The following is a 15,700-nucleotide window of genomic DNA, read 5'->3' as shown; positions in this document are numbered from 1 at the left end:
TGCATATAGGTGATGAATTGTTATTTATTGCTAAAACACATGGAAAAAACACTAATGGCTCTAAGTTCTAACACTAAGTATGAAAATCTCTTTTGTATTGTAATTTTTCTAAAGTCATATTAGTTTCTTCATGTTGATATTATATATTTATAACTTCATGGTAAACCTCCGAAATTAAGCTTTCCAAATCTCCCAGGTTAACTATCATTAGCACTTCTTCATATGCTGGACTTCCAGGAATTTGTGCAAACCGGCCTGTTAGCTCAGATGGTTAGAGCGTGGTGCTAATAACGCCAAGGTCACAGGTTCGATCCCTGTACAGGCCAAGTTTAATTGTTTGAAAAAAGATTAATTTTTCTTGTGTCTCATTTTTGACTGTTTATCACCTTGGATCAAACGATGCTTGAAGGATTGGATGAATACATTTGATATAGTTGTAGAATTAATTATTATTCTGAAAGCTCCTGGAATATCTATTAATGGTTCTAAGTTCTAACACCAAGTAACTAAATCTCTTATTTATTGCAATTTATTGAGGTCATTTTTGTTTTGTCTTGTTGATGAAATATAAAAATAGTATGAATGTAAACAGCTGAATATAAGCTTTCCAACTATCCCGGGTTAACAATCAGTAGCACTTCATCATCTGCTATTTCTTCAATAGTATGCTATATATTTAGTGAGCCTATTAGTTTAGTCTTCAGAGCATAAAGTTAAAAATGCCAAGGACATACTTTCAATCCGTCTCCAAGCCAATACTTGATGCTCCTTTAATGTTGAAAATAGATGTATTTTCTTCTGTATCATGTGTATCTCTATATTGCCTTTGAGGGGAAGCTGATAGAATGATTAAATGAATCAATTGCATATAGGTGATGAATTGTTATTTATTGCTAAAACACATGGAAAAAACATTAATGGTTTTAAGTTCTAACACTAAGTATGAAAATCTCTTTTGTATTGTAATTTTTTTAAAGTCATATAAGTTTCTTCATGTTGATATTATATATTTATAACTTCATGGTAAACCTCTGAAATTAAGCTTTCCAAATCTCCCGGGTTAACTATCATTAGCACTTCTTCATATGCTGGACTTCCAGTAATTTGTGCAAAATGGCCTGTTAGCTCAGATTGTTAGAGCGTGGTGCTAATAACGCCAAGGTCACAGGTTCGATCCCTGTACAGGCCAAGTTTAATTGTTTGTAAAAAGATACATTTTTCTTGTGTCTCATTTTTGACTGTTTATCACCTTGGATCAAACGCTGCTTGAAGGATTGGATGAATACATTTGATATAGTTGTAGAATTAATTATTATTCTGAAAGCTCCTGAAATATCTATTAATGGCTCTAAGTTCTAATGCCAAGTAACTAAATCTCTTATTTATTGCAATTTATTGAGGTAATTTTTGTTTTGTCTTGTTGATGAAATATAAAGATAGTATGAATGTAAACAGCTGAATATAAGCTTTCCAACTATCCCGGGTTAACAATCGGTAGCACTTCATCATCTGCTATTTCTTCAATAGTATGCTATGTATTTATTGAGCCTATTAGTTTAGTCTGTAGAGCATAAAGTTAAAATGCCAAGGACATACTTTCAATCAGTCTCCAAGCCAATACTTGATGCTCCTTTAATGTTGAAAATAGATGTATTTTCTTCTGTATAATGTGTATGTCTATATTTCCTTTGAGGGGAAGCTGATAGAATGATTAGATGAATCAATTGCATATAGGTGGTGAATTGTTATTTATTGCTAAAACACATGGAAAAAACATTAATGGTTCTAAGTTCTAACACTAAGTATGAAAATCTCTTTTGTATTGTAATTTTTCTAAAGTCATATTAGTTTCTTCATGTTGATAATTTATATTTATAACTTCATGGTACACCTCTGAAATTAAGCTTTCCAAATCTCCCGGGTTAACTATCATTAGCACTTCTTCATATGCTGGACTTCCAGGACTTTGTGCAAAACGGCCTGTTAGCTCAGATGGTTAGAGCGTGGTGCTAATAACGCCAAGGTCACAGGTTCGATCCCTGTACAGGCCAAGTTTAATTGTTTGAAAAAAGATTAATTTTTCTTGTGTCTCATTTTTGACTGTTTATCACCTTGGATCAAACGCTGCTTGAAGGATTGGATGAATGCATTTGATATAGTTGTAGAATTAATTATTATTCTGAAAGCTCCTGGAATATCTATTAATGGTTCTAAGTTCTAACGCCAAGTAACTAAATCTCTTATTTATTGCAATTTATTGAGGTCATTTTTGTTTTGTCTTGTTGATGAAATATAAAGATAGTATGAATGTAAACAGCTGAATATAAGCTTTCCAACTATCCCGGGTTAACAATCGGTAGCACTTCATCATCTGCTATTTCTTCAATAGTATGCTATATATTTATTGAGCCTATTAGTTTAGTCTTTAGAGCATAAAGTTAACAATGCCAAGAACATACTTTCAATCAGTCTCTAAGCCAATACTTGATGCTCCTTTAATGTTGAAAATAGATGTATTTTCTTCAGTATCATTTGTATGTCTATATTTCCTTCGAGGGGAAGCTGACACAATGATTAGATGAATCAATTGCATATAGGTGATGAATTGTTATTTATTGCTAAAACACATGGAAAAAACACTAATGGCTCTAAGTTCTAACACTAAGTATGAACATCTCTTTTGTATTGTAATTTTTCTAAAGTCATATTAGTTTCTTCATGTTGATATTATATATTTATAACTTCATGGTAAACCTCCGAAATTAAGCTTTCCAAATCTCCCGGGTTAACTATCATTAGCACTTCTTCATATGCTGGTCTTCCAGGCATTCGTGCAGACCGGCCTGTTACCTCAGATGGTTAGAGCGTTGTGCTAATAACGCCAAGGTCACATGTTCGATCCCTGTACAGGCCAAGTTTAATTGTTTGTAAAAAGATAAATGTTTCTTGTGTCTCATTTTTGACTGTTTATCACCTTGGATCAAATGCTGCTTGAAGGATTGGATGAATACATTTGATATAGTTGTAGAATTAATTATTATTCTGAAAGCTCCTGAAATATCTATTAATGGTTCTAAGTTCTAACGCCAAGTAACTAAATCTCTTATTTATTGCAATTTATTGAGGTCATTTTTGTTTTGTCTTGTTGATGAAATATAAAGATAGTATGAATGTAAACAGCTGAATATAAGCTTTCCAACTATCCGGGGTTAACAATCGGTAGCACTTCATTATCTGCTATTTCTTCAATAGTATGCTATGTATTTATTGAGCCTATTAGTTTAGTCTGTAGAGCATAAAGTTAAAAATGCCAAGGACATACTTTCAATCAGTCTCCAAGCCAATACTTGATGCTCCTTTAATGTTGAAAATAGATGTATTTTCTTCTGTATAATGTGTATGTCTATATTTCCTTTGAGGGGAAGCTGATAGAATGTTTAGATGAATCAATTGCACATAGGTGATGAATTGTTATTTATTGCTAAAACACATGGAAAAAACATTAATGGTTCTAAGTTCTAACACTAAGTATGAAAAACTCTTTTGTATTGTAATTTTTCTAAAGTCATATTAGTTTCTTCATGTTGATAATTTATATTTATAACTTCATGGTACACCTCTGAAATTAAGCTTTCCAAATCTCCCGGGTTAACTATCATTAGCACTTCTTCATATGCTGGACTTCCAGAAATTTGTGCAAAATGCCCTGTTAGCTCAGATGGTTAGAGCGTGGTGCTAATAACGCCAAGTTCACAGGTCCGATCCCTGTACAGGCCAAGTTTAATTGTTTGTAAAAAGATACATTTTTCTTGTGTCTCATTTTTGACTGTTTATCACCTTGGATCAAACGCTGCTTGAAGGATTGGATGAATGCATTTGATATAGTTGTAGAATTAATTATTATTCTGAAAGCTCCTGGAATATCTATTAATGGTTCTAAGTTCTAACGCCAAGTAACTAAATCTCTTATTTATTGCAATTTACTGAGGTCATTTTTGTTTTGTCTTGTTGATGAAATATAAAGATAGTATGAATGTAAACAGCTGAATATAAGCTTTCCAACTATCCCGGGTTAACAATCGGTAGCACTTCATCATCTGCTATTTCTTCAATAGTATGCTATATATTTATTGAGCCTATTAGTTTAGTCTTTAGAGCATAAAGTTAACAATGCCAAGAACATACTTTCAATCAGTCTCTAAGCCAATACTTGATGCTCCTTTAATGTTGAAAATAGATGTATTTTCTTCAGTATCATTTGTATGTCTATATTTCCTTCGAGGGGAAGCTGACACAATGATTAGATGAATCAATTGCATATAGGTGATGAATTGTTATTTATTGCTAAAACACATGGAAAAAACATTAATGGCTCTAAGTTCTAACACTAAGTATGAAAATCTCTTTTGTATTGTAATTTTTCTAAAGTCATATTAGTTTCTTCATGTTGATATTATATATTTATAACTTCATGGTAAACCTCCGAAATTAAGCTTTCCAAATCTCCCGGGTTAACTATCATTAGCACTTCTTCATATGCTGGACTTCCAGGAATTTGTGAAGACCGGCCTGTTAGCTCAGATGGTTAGAGCGTGGTGCTAATAACGCCAAGGTCACAGGTTCGATCCCTGTACAGGCCAAGTTTAATTGTTTGTAAAAAGATCAATTTTTCTTGTGTCTCATTTTTGACTGTTTATCACCTTGGATCAAACGCTGCTTGAAGGATTGGATGAATACATTTGATATAGTTGTAGAATTAATTATTATTCTGAAAGCTCCTGAAATATCTATTAATGGTTCTAAGTTCTAACGCCAAGTAACTAAATCTCTTATTTATTGCAATTTATTGAGGTCATTTTTGTTTTGTCTTGTTGATGAAATATAAAGATAGTATGAATGTAAACAGCTGAATATAAGCTTTCCAACTATCCCGGGTTAACAATCGGTAGCACTTCATCATCTGCTATTTCTTCAATAGTATGCTATGTATTTATTGAGCCTATTAGTTTAGTCTGTAGAGCATAAAGTTAAAAATGCCAAGGACATACTTTCAATCAGTCTCCAAGCCAATACTTGATGCTCCTTTAATGTTGAAAATAGATGTATTTTCTTCTGTATAATGTGTATGTCTATATTTCCTTTGAGGGGAAGCTGATAGAATGTTTAGATGAATCAATTGCATATAGGTGATGAATTGTTATTTATTGCCAAAACACATGGAAAAAAGATTAATGGTTCTAAGTTCTAACACTAAGTATGAAAATCTCTTTTGTATTGTAATTTTTCTAAAGTCATATTAGTTTCTTCATGTTGATAATTTATATTTATAACTTCATGGTACACCTCTGAAATTAAGCTTTCCAAATCTCCCGGGTTAACTATCATTAGCACTTCTTCATATGCTGGACTTCCAGGAATTTGTGCAAAATGGCCTGTTAGCTCAGATGGTTAGAGCGTGGTGCTAATAACGCCAAGGTCACAGGTCCAATCCCTGTACAGGCCAAGTTTAATTGTTTGTAAAAAGATACATTTTTCGTGTGTCTCATTTTTGACTGTTTATCACCTTGGATCAAAAGCTACTTGAAGGATTGGATGAATACATTTGATATAGTTGTAGAATTAATTATCATTCTGAAAGCTCCTGGAATATCTATAATTGGTTCTAAGTTCTAACGCCAAGTAACTAAATCTCTTATTTATTGCAATTTATTGAGGTCATTTTTGTTTTGTCTTGTTGATGAAATATAAAGATAGTATGAATGTAAACAGCTGAATATAAGCTTTCCAACTATCCCGGGTTAACAATCAGTAGCACTTCATCATCTGCTATTTCTTCAATAGTATGCTATATATTTATTGAGCCTATTAGTTTAGTCTTTAGAGCATAAAGGTAACAATGCCAAGAACATACTTTCAATCAGTCTCTAAGCCAATACTTGATGCTCCTTTAATGTTGAAAATAGATGTATTTTCTTCAGTATCATTTGTATGTCTATATTTCCTTCGAGGGGAAGCTGACACAATGATTAGATGAATCAATTGCATATAGGTGATGAATTGTTATTTATTGCTAAAACACATGGAAAAAACATTAATGGCTCTAAGTTCTAACACTAAGTATGAAAATCTCTTTTGTATTGTAATTTTTCTAAAGTCATATTAGTTTCTTCATGTTGATATTATATATTTATAACTTCATGGTAAACCTCCGAAATTAAGCTTTCCAAATCTCCCGGGTTAACTATCATTAGCACTTCTTCATATGCTGGACTTCCAGGAATTTGTGCAGACCGGCCTGTTAGCTCAGATGGTTAGAGCGTGGTGCTAATAACACCAAGGTCACAGGTTCGATCCCTGTACAGGTCAAGTTTAATTGTTTGAAAAAAGATTCATTTTTCTTGTGTCTCATTTTTGACTGTTTATCACCTTGGATCAAACGATGCTTGAAGGATTGGATGAATACATTTGATATAGTTGTAGAATTAATTATTATTCTGAAAGCTCCTGGAATATCTAATAATGGTTCTAAGTTCTAACACCAAGTAACTAAATCTCTTATTTATTGCAATTTATTGAGGTCATTTTTGTTTTGTCTTGTTGATGAAATATAAAAATAGTATGAATGTAAACAGCTGAATATAAGCTTTCCAACTATCCCGGGTTAACAATCAGTAGCACTTCATCATCTGCTATTTCTTCAATAGTATGCTATATATTTAGTGAGCCTATTAGTTTAGTCTTCAGAGCATAAAGTTAAAAATGCCAAGGACATACTTTCAATCCGTCTCCAAGCCAATACTTGATGCTCCTTTAATGTTGAAAATAGATGTATTTTCTTCTGTATCATGTGTATCTCTATATTTCCTTTGAGGGGAAGCTGATAGAATGATTAAATGAATCAATTGCATATAGGTGATGAATTGTTATTTATTGCTAAAACACATGGAAAAAACATTAATGGTTCTAAGTTCTAACACTAAGTATGAAAATCTCTTTTGTATTGTAATTTTTTTAAAGTCATATAAGTTTCTTCATGTTGATATTATATATTTATAACTTCATGGTAAACCTCTGAAGTTAAGCTTTCCAAATCTCCCGGGTTAACTATCATTAGCACTTCTTCATATGCTGGACTTCCAGAAATTTGTGCAAAATGGCCTGTTAGCTCAGATGGTTAGAGCGTGGTGCTAATAACGCCAAGGTCACAGGTTCGATCCCTGTACAGGCCAAGTTTAATTGTTTGTAAAAAGATAAATGTTTCTTGTGTCTCATTTTTGACTGTTTATCACCTTGGATCAAATGCTGCTTGAAGGATTGGATGAATACATTTGATATAGTTGTAGAATTAATTATTATTCTGAAAGCTCCTGAAATATCTATTAATGGTTCTAAGTTCTAACGCCAAGTAACTAAATCTCTTATTTATTGCAATTTATTGAGGTCATTTTTGTTTTGTCTTGTTGATGAAATATAAAGATAGTATGAATGTAAACAGCTGAATATAAGCTTTCCAACTATCCCGGGTTAACAATCGGTAGCACTTCATTATCTGCTATTTCTTCAATAGTATGCTATGTATTTATTGAGCCTTTTAGTTTAGTCTGTAGAGCATAAAGTTAAAAATGCCAAGGACATACTTTCAATCAGTCTCCAAGCCAATACGTGATGCTCCTTTAATGTTGAAAATAGATGTATTTTCTTCTGTATAATGTGTATGTCTATATTGAGGGAAGCTGATAGTATGTTTAGATGAATCAATTGCATATAGGTGATGAATTGTTATTTATTGCTAAAACACATGGAAAAAACATTAATGGTTCTAAGTTCTAACACTAAGTATGAAAAACTCTTTTGTATTGTAATTTTTCTAAAGTCATATTAGTTTCTTCATGTTGATAATTTATATTTATAACTTCATGGTACACCTCTGAAATTAAGCTTTCCAAATCTCCCGGGTTAACTATCATTAGCACTTCTTCATATGCTGGACTTCCAGGAATTTGTGCAAAATGGCCTGTTAGCTCAGATGGTTAGAGCGTGGTGCTAATAACGCCAAGGTCACAGGTCCGATCCCTGTACAGGCCAAGTTTAATTGTTTGTAAAAAGATACATTTTTCGTGTGTCTCATTTTTGACTGTTTATCACCTTGGATCAAAAGCTACTTGAAGGATTGGATGAATACATTTGATATAGTTGTAGAATTAATTATCATTCTGAAAGCTCCTGGAATATCTATAATTGGTTCTAAGTTCTAACGCCAAGTAACTAAATCTCTTATTTATTGCAATTTATTGAGGTCATTTTTGTTTTGTCTTGTTGATGAAATATAAAGATAGTATGAATGTAAACAGCTGAATATAAGCTTTCCAACTATCCCGGGTTAACAATCAGTAGCACTTCATCATCTGCTATTTCTTCAATAGTATGCTATATATTTATTGAGCCTATTAGTTTAGTCTTTAGAGCATAAAGTTAACAATGCCAAGAACATACTTTCAATCAGTCTCTAAGCCAATACTTGATGCTCCTTTAATGTTGAAAATAGATGTATTTTCTTCAGTATCATTTGTATGTCTATATTTCCTTCGAGGGGAAGCTGACACAATGATTAGATGAATCAATTGCATATAGGTGATGAATTGTTATTTATTGCTAAAACACATGGAAAAAACATTAATGGCTCTAAGTTCTAACACTAAGTATGAAAATCTCTTTTGTATTGTAATTTTTCTAAAGTCATATTAGTTTCTTCATGTTGATATTATATATTTATAACTTCATGGTAAACCTCCGAAATTAAGCTTTCCAAATCTCCCGGGTTAACTATCATTAGCACTTCTTCATATGCTGGACTTCCAGGAATTTGTGCAGACCGGCCTGTTAGCTCAGATGGTTAGAGCGTGGTGCTAATAACGCCAAGGTCACAGGTTCGATCCCTGTACAGGTCAAGTTTAATTGTTTGAAAAAAGATTCATTTTTCTTGTGTCTCATTTTTGACTGTTTATCACCTTGGATCAAACGATGCTTGAAGGATTGGATGAATACATTTGATATAGTTGTAGAATTAATTATTATTCTGAAAGCTCCTGGAATATCTAATAATGGTTCTAAGTTCTAACACCAAGTAACTAAATCTCTTATTTATTGCAATTTATTGAGGTCATTTTTGTTTTGTCTTGTTGATGAAATATAAAAATAGTATGAATGTAAACAGCTGAATATAAGCTTTCCAACTATCCCGGGTTAACAATCAGTAGCACTTCATCATCTGCTATTTCTTCAATAGTATGCTATATATTTAGTGAGCCTATTAGTTTAGTCTTCAGAGCATAAAGTTAAAAATGCCAAGGACATACTTTCAATCCGTCTCCAAGCCAATACTTGATGCTCCTTTAATGTTGAAAATAGATGTATTTTCTTCTGTATCATGTGTATCTCTATATTTCCTTTGAGGGGAAGCTGATAGAATGATTAAATGAATCAATTGCATATAGGTGATGAATTGTTATTTATTGCTAAAACACATGGAAAAAACATTAATGGTTCTAAGTTCTAACACTAAGTATGAAAATCTCTTTTGTATTGTAATTTTTTTAAAGTCATATAAGTTTCTTCATGTTGATATTATATATTTATAACTTCATGGTAAACCTCTGAAGTTAAGCTTTCCAAATCTCCCGGGTTAACTATCATTAGCACTTCTTCATATGCTGGACTTCCAGAAATTTGTGCAAAATGGCCTGTTAGCTCAGATGGTTAGAGCGTGGTGCTAATAACGCCAAGGTCACAGGTTCGATCCCTGTACAGGCCAAGTTTAATTGTTTGTAAAAAGATAAATGTTTCTTGTGTCTCATTTTTGACTGTTTATCACCTTGGATCAAATGCTGCTTGAAGGATTGGATGAATACATTTGATATAGTTGTAGAATTAATTATTATTCTGAAAGCTCCTGAAATATCTATTAATGGTTCTAAGTTCTAACGCCAAGTAACTAAATCTCTTATTTATTGCAATTTATTGAGGTCATTTTTGTTTTGTCTTGTTGATGAAATATAAAGATAGTATGAATGTAAACAGCTGAATATAAGCTTTCCAACTATCCCGGGTTAACAATCGGTAGCACTTCATTATCTGCTATTTCTTCAATAGTATGCTATGTATTTATTGAGCCTTTTAGTTTAGTCTGTAGAGCATAAAGTTAAAAATGCCAAGGACATACTTTCAATCAGTCTCCAAGCCAATACGTGATGCTCCTTTAATGTTGAAAATAGATGTATTTTCTTCTGTATAATGTGTATGTCTATATTTCCTTTGAGGGGAAGCTGATAGAATGTTTAGATGAATCAATTGCATATAGGTGATGAATTGTTATTTATTGCTAAAACACATGGAAAAAACATTAATGGTTCTAAGTTCTAACACTAAGTATGAAAAACTCTTTTGTATTGTAATTTTTCTAAAGTCATATTAGTTTCTTCATGTTGATAATTTACATTTATAACTTCATGGTACACCTCTGAAATTAAGCTTTCCAAATCTCCCGGGTTAACTATCATTAGCACTTCTTCATATGCTGGACTTCCAGGAATGTGTGCAAAATGGCCTGTTAGCTCAGATGGTTAGAGCGTGGTGCTAATAACGCCAAGTTCACAGGTCCGATCCCTGTACAGGCCAAGTTTAATTGTTTGTAAAAAGATACATTTTTCTTGTGTCTCATTTTTGACTGTTTATCACCTTGGATCAAAAGCTACTTGAAGGATTGGATGAATACATTTGATATAGTTGTAGAATTAATTATCATTCTGAAAGCTCCTGGAATATCTATAATTGGTTCTAAGTTCTAACGCCAAGTAACTAAATCTCTTATTTATTGCAATTTATTGAGGTCATTTTTGTTTTGTCTTGTTGATGAAATATAAAGATAGTATGAATGTAAACAGCTGAATATAAGCTTTCCAACTATCCCGGGTTAACAATCAGTAGCACTTCATCATCTGCTATTTCTTCAATAGTATGCTATATATTTAGTGAGCCTATTAGTTTAGTCTTTAGAGCATAAAGTTAAAAATGCCAAGGACATACTTTCAATCAGTCTCCAAGCCAATAAGTGATGCTCCTTTAATGTTGAAAATAGATGTATTTTCTTCTGTATAATGTGTATGTCTATATTTCCTTTGAGGGGAAGCTGATAGAATGATTAGATGAATCAATTGCATATAGGTGATGAATTGTTATTTATTGCTAAAACACATGGAAAAAACATTAATGGTTCTAAGTTCTAACACTAAGTATGAAAATCTCTTTTGTATTGTAATTTTTCTAAAGTCATATTAGTTTCTTCATGTTGATAATTTATATTTATAACTTCATGGTACACCTCCGAAATTAAGCTTTCCAAATCTCCCGGGTTAACTATCATTAGCACTTCTTCATATGCTGGACTTCCAGGAATCTGTGCAAAATGGCCTGTTAGCTCAGATGGTTAGAGCGTGGTGCTAATAACGCCAAGGTCACAGGTTCGATCCCTGTACAGGCCAAGTTTAATTGTTTGAAAAAAGATTAATTTTTCTTGTGTCTCATTTTTGACTGTTTATCACCTTGGATCAAACGCTGCTTGAAGGATTGGATGAATGCATTTGATATAGTTGTAGAATTAATTATTATTCTGAAAGCTCCTGGAATATCTATTAATAGTTCTAAGTTCTAACGCCAAGTAACTAAATCTCTTATTTATTGCAATTTATTGAGGTCATTTTTGTTTTGTCTTGTTGATGAAATATAAAGATAGTATGAATGTAAACAGCTGAATATAAGCTTTCCAACTATCCCGGGTTAACAATCGGTAGCACTTCATCATCTGCTATTTCTTCAATAGTATGCTATATATTTATTGAGCCTATTAGTTTAGTCTTTAGAGCATAAAGTTAACAATGCCAAGAACATACTTTCAATCAGTCTCTAAGCCAATACTTGATGCTCCTTTAATGTTGAAAATAGATGTATTTTCTTCAGTATCATTTGTATGTCTATATTTCCTTCGAGGGGAAGCTGACACAATGATTAGATGAATCAATTGCATATAGGTGATGAATTGTTATTTATTGCTAAAACACATGGAAAAAACATTAATGGCTCTAAGCTCTAACACTAAGTATGAAAATCTCTTTTGTATTGTAATTTTTCTAAAGTCATATTAGTTTCTTCATGTTGATAATATATATTTATAACTTCATGGTAAACCTCCGAAATTAAGCTTTCCAAATCTCCCGGGTTAACTATCATTAGCACTTCTTCATATGCTGGACTTCCAGGAATATGTGCAGACCGGCCTGTTAGCTCAGATGGTTAGAGTGTGGTGCTAATAACGCCAAGGTCACAGGTTCGATCCCTGTACAGGCCAAGTTTAATTGTTTGAAAAAAGATTAATTTTTCTTGTTTCTCATTTTTGACTGTTTATCACCTTGGATCAAATGCTGCTTGAAGGATTGGATGAATACATTTGATATAGTTGTAGAATTAATTATTATTCTGAAAGCTCCTGGAATATCTATTAATGGTTCTAAGTTCTAACGCCAAGTAACTAAATCTCTTATTTATTGCAATTTATTGAGGTCATTTTTGTTTTGTCTTGTTGATGAAATATAAAAATAGTATGAATGTAAACAGCTGAATATAAGCTTTCCAACTATCCCGGGTTAACAATCAGTAGCACTTCATCATCTGCTATTTCTTCAATAGTATGCTATATATTTAGTGAGCCTATTAGTTTAGTCTTCAGAGCATAAAGTTAAAAATGCCAAGGACATACTTTCAATCCGTCTCCAAGCCAATACTTGATGCTCCTTTAATGTTGAAAAAAGATGTATTTTCTTCTGTATCATGTGTATCTCTATATTGCCTTTGAGGGGAAGCTGATAGAATGATTAAATGAATCAATTGCATATAGGTGATGAATTGTTATTTATTGCTAAAACACATGGAAAAAACATTAATGATTCTAAGTTCTAACACTAAGTATGAAAATCTCTTTTGTATTGTAATTTTTTTAAAGTCATATAAGTTTCTTCATGTTGATATTATATTTTTATAACTTCATGGTAAACCTCTGAAATTAAGCTTTCCAAATCTCCCGGGTTAACTATCATTAGCACTTCTTCATATGCTGGACTTCCAGTAATTTATGCAAAATGGCCTGTTAGCTCAGATGGTTAGAGCGTGGTGCTAATAACGCCAAGGTCACAGGTTCGATCCCTCTACAGGCCAAGTTTAGTTGTTTGTAAAAAGATAAATTTTTCTTGTGTCTCATTTTTGACTGTTTATCACCTTGGATCAAACGCTGCTTGAAGGATTGGATGAATACATTTGATATAGTTGTAGAATTAATTATTATTCTGAAAGCTCCTGAAATATCTATTAATGGCTCTAAGTTCTAACGCCAAGTAACTAAATCTCTTATTTATTGCAATTTATTGAGGTCATTAATGTTATGTCTTGTTGATGAAATATAAAGATAGTATGAATGTAAACAGCTGAATATAAGCTTTCCAACTATCCCGGGTTAACAATCGGTAGCACTTCATCATCTGCTATTTCTTTTATAGTATGCTATGTATTTATTGAGCCTATTAGTTTAGTCTGTAGAGCATGAAGTTAAAAATGCCAAGGACATACTTTCAATCAGTCTCCAAGCCAATACTTGATGCTCCTTTAATGTTGAAAATAGATGTATTTTCTTCAGTATCATTTGTATGTCTATATTTCCTTCGAGGGGAAGCTGACACAATGATTAGATGAATCAATTGCATATAGGTGATGAATTGTTATTTATTGCTAAAACACATGGAAAAAACATTAATGGCTCTAAGTTCTAACACTAAGTATGAAAATCTCTTTTGTATTGTAATTTTTCTAAAGTCATATTAGTTTCTTCATGTTGATATTATATATTTATAACTTCATGGTAAACCTCCGAAATTAAGCTTTCCAAATCTCCCAGGTTAACTATCATTAGCACTTCTTCATATGCTGGACTTCCAGGAATTTGTGCAGACCGGCCTGTTAGCTCAGATGGTTAGAGCGTGGTGCTAATAACGCCAAGGTCACAGGTTCGATCCCTGTACAGGCCAAGTTTAATTGTTTGAAAAAAGATTAATTTTTCTTGTGTCTCATTTTTGACTGTTTATCACCTTGGATCAAACGATGCTTGAAGGATTGGATGAATACATTTGATATAGTTGTAGAATTAATTATTATTCTGAAAGCTCCTGGAATATCTATTAATGGTTCTAAGTTCTAACACCAAGTAACTAAATCTCTTATTTATTGCAATTTATTGAGGTCATTTTTGTTTTGTCTTGTTGATGAAATATAAAAATAGTATGAATGTAAACAGCTGAATATAAGCTTTCCAACTATCCCGGGTTAACAATCAGTAGCACTTCATCATCTGCTATTTCTTCAATAGTATGCTATATATTTATTGAGCCTATTAGTTTAGTCTTTAGAGCATAAAGTTAACAATGCCAAGAACATACTTTCAATCAGTCTCTAAGCCAATACTTGATGCTCCTTTAATGTTGAAAATAGATGTATTTTCTTCAGTATCATTTGTATGTCTATATTTCCTTCAAGGGGAAGCTGACACAATGATTAGATGAATCACTTGCATATAGGTGATGAATTGTTATTTATTGCTAAAACACATGGAAAAAACATTAATGGCTCTAAGTTCTAACACTAAGTATGAAAATCTCTTTTGTATTGTAATTTTTCTAAAGTCATATTAGTTTCTTCATGTTGATATTATATATTTATAACTTCATGGTAAACCTCCGAAATTAAGCTTTCCAAATCTCCCGGGTTAACTATCATTAGCACTTCTTCATATGCTGGACTTCCAGGAATTTGTGCAGACTGGCCTGTTAGCTCAGATGGTTAGAGCGTGGTGCTAATAACGCCAAGGTCACAGGTTCGATCCCTGTACAGGCCAAGTTTAATTGTTTGAAAAAAGATTAATTTTTCTTGTGTCTCATTTTTGACTGTTTATCACCTTGGATCAAACGATGCTTGAAGGATTGGATGAATACATTTGATATGGTTGTAGAATTAATTATTATTCTGAAAGCTCCTGGAATATCTATTAATGGTTCTAAGTTCTAACACCAAGTAACTAAATCTCTTATTTATTGCAATTTATTGAGGTCATTTTTGTTTTGTCTTGTTGATGAAATATAAAAATAGTATGAATGTAAACAGCTGAATATAAGCTTTCCAACTATCCCGGGTTAACAATCAGTAGCACTTCATTATCTGCTATTTCTTCAATAGTATGCTATATATTTAGTGAGCCTATTAGTTTAGTCTTCAGAGCATAAAGTTAAAAATGCCAAGGACATACTTTCAATCCGTCTCCAAGCCAATACTTGATGCTCCTTTAATGTTGAAAATAGATGTATTTTCTTCTGTATCATGTGTATCTCTATATTTCCTTTGAGGGGAAGCTGATAGAATGATTAAATGAATCAATTGCATATAGGTGATGAATTGTTATTTATTGCTAAAACACATGGAAAAAACATTAATGGTTCTAAGTTCTAACACTAAGTATGAAAATCTCTTTTGTATTGTAATTTTTTTAAAGTCATATAAGTTTCTTCATGTTGATATTATATATTTATAACTTTCATATTCATATGCTGGA

The 15,700-nt window shown here is 32.2% G+C and overlaps 8 non-coding genes across 8 annotated transcripts; all 8 read left to right on the top strand.

The window, feature by feature from the left end:
• Positions 1–252: 252 nt before the first annotated feature.
• TRNAI-AAU (transfer RNA isoleucine (anticodon AAU)) lies at positions 253–326 on the top strand. Its single transcript has one exon. It is a non-coding gene; the product is annotated as a tRNA-Ile (tRNA).
• Positions 327–1,977: 1,651 nt separating this feature from the next.
• On the top strand, positions 1,978–2,051 carry TRNAI-AAU (transfer RNA isoleucine (anticodon AAU)). Its single transcript has one exon. It is a non-coding gene; the product is annotated as a tRNA-Ile (tRNA).
• Positions 2,052–4,566: 2,515 nt separating this feature from the next.
• Positions 4,567–4,640, top strand: TRNAI-AAU (transfer RNA isoleucine (anticodon AAU)). Its single transcript has one exon. It is a non-coding gene; the product is annotated as a tRNA-Ile (tRNA).
• A 2,515-nt stretch (positions 4,641–7,155) lies between these two features.
• TRNAI-AAU (transfer RNA isoleucine (anticodon AAU)) lies at positions 7,156–7,229 on the top strand. Its single transcript has one exon. It is a non-coding gene; the product is annotated as a tRNA-Ile (tRNA).
• Positions 7,230–9,737: 2,508 nt separating this feature from the next.
• On the top strand, positions 9,738–9,811 carry TRNAI-AAU (transfer RNA isoleucine (anticodon AAU)). The gene has a single exon. It is a non-coding gene; the product is annotated as a tRNA-Ile (tRNA).
• Positions 9,812–11,463: 1,652 nt separating this feature from the next.
• On the top strand, positions 11,464–11,537 carry TRNAI-AAU (transfer RNA isoleucine (anticodon AAU)). Its single transcript has one exon. It is a non-coding gene; the product is annotated as a tRNA-Ile (tRNA).
• A 2,515-nt stretch (positions 11,538–14,052) lies between these two features.
• TRNAI-AAU (transfer RNA isoleucine (anticodon AAU)) lies at positions 14,053–14,126 on the top strand. The gene has a single exon. It is a non-coding gene; the product is annotated as a tRNA-Ile (tRNA).
• Positions 14,127–14,915: 789 nt separating this feature from the next.
• TRNAI-AAU (transfer RNA isoleucine (anticodon AAU)) lies at positions 14,916–14,989 on the top strand. Its single transcript has one exon. It is a non-coding gene; the product is annotated as a tRNA-Ile (tRNA).
• Positions 14,990–15,700: the final 711 nt, after the last annotated feature.

Source organism: Lissotriton vulgaris, chromosome 4_1 (genome assembly GCF_964263255.1).
Source record: "Lissotriton vulgaris chromosome 4_1, aLisVul1.2, whole genome shotgun sequence".
NCBI classification, from domain to species: Eukaryota; Metazoa; Chordata; class Amphibia; order Caudata; family Salamandridae; genus Lissotriton; species Lissotriton vulgaris.
This window is presented reverse-complemented; position numbering and strand designations above follow the sequence as displayed.